At 34.2% G+C, this 1,189-nt stretch overlaps 1 long non-coding RNA gene across 1 annotated transcript; it reads right to left on the reverse strand.

The window, feature by feature from the left end:
- Positions 1-6: 6 nt before the first annotated feature.
- On the reverse strand, positions 7-661 carry LOC129571775 (uncharacterized). Its single transcript, XR_008688339.1, has 3 exons — positions 526-661; positions 205-398; positions 7-142 (listed from the first exon to the last, which is right to left on the reverse strand). It is a non-coding gene; the product is annotated as an uncharacterized LOC129571775 (long non-coding RNA).
- Positions 662-1,189: the final 528 nt, after the last annotated feature.

The raw sequence follows: 1,189 nt of genomic DNA on the forward strand, positions 1-1,189 counted from the left end.
TCGAAGCGCCGTATGATTGAAGCAATCAACACATACGATGCCAGCTATTAAGTGTAATAGTGATGCTAGTGCCAATAGAATACCATAGGCAACGGAATCGTTTCTGATTTCTTGGCGATTTTCTTCCACTGGTGCATTTGTTCTACAAATTGATTAAATGGTTTGATTGAAGAAAATAAAGAAAAATTTGTTAGATTTACACACAACACTTTTCCGCCACCAAATAACGGTAAGAATATTGTTGTTGAGCTTGTTCCAATCCCAAGTGTTCGATCGACCAGCAATGTTGTGAATTCTCCATAGACAATGATCAATATGGGCATTGCCATCGATTTTAATAAAGTAAAAATGATACCGATGAGCATTAAGATGACATCCAATTTTGTGGCAAATCGAAACTGTTGTTTGATTTAGGTGAAATAAACAGGTTTGAATTGAATGAAGAAATTGAAAGAAAAAATGAGGAAAAAAATAATTGAAAATAAATTGAATTCAATTGTATTGAAATTTAAATTCCAAACTCACCAAACGAAAGTAGCTCGTTGAGCCAGTGTCATCCAAATCATTTTGGTAGATCTTCTTCTCTGAAATGTGAATCTTCTTGGTTTTCCTACGAAAAATATATTTTAACAATCAGCTTCTTTGCAATATCAATTGAACGTATTTGAGTAGAAAATATAAAGATCGCACACGATCACAATCGTGTGTCTTGGTGATGGATCCGCTGAGGCAGTAATTAATTTTCTTGCCGATAGTTACTCTTAAATCAAAATGTCCGTAGTTAGTTGTCTGTTTAATACTTAAATTGTACAACTTTCATTGGTGAGTTGCGTCCTACTTTCGAAATTCAATCAATTTAGTTGTTTGCAGCCACATAGTGGCCACTGAGTGTTTATTAGTAATTTTATTTCCATATGGGTTTCTATTGAAATTGTTCAGTAGAGGCAATAAATTGTCGAAATGACCGATAATACAAATGACATTTTGCATATTACTGAACATATTGTCACTATAATTGAACCCGTGCGCATAAAAACGACTTATAAAATCGTCGCCGAACAAAGCGAAACACATATTTGTTACTCGTTCAATTCGGAACAAATTTTACACTGGTATGAATGTTACGCCGACATATCTATGTTCAGTCATTGTTATATCGCTCTCAGCATCTCGTAAGATAACTGAGACG

The sequence above is a fragment of the Sitodiplosis mosellana genome, unplaced genomic scaffold (assembly GCF_009176505.1).
Source record: "Sitodiplosis mosellana isolate CC-2019 unplaced genomic scaffold, AAFC_SMos_1.0 Smas_scaffold_3291, whole genome shotgun sequence".
In the NCBI taxonomy this organism is placed as follows: domain Eukaryota; kingdom Metazoa; phylum Arthropoda; class Insecta; order Diptera; family Cecidomyiidae; genus Sitodiplosis; species Sitodiplosis mosellana.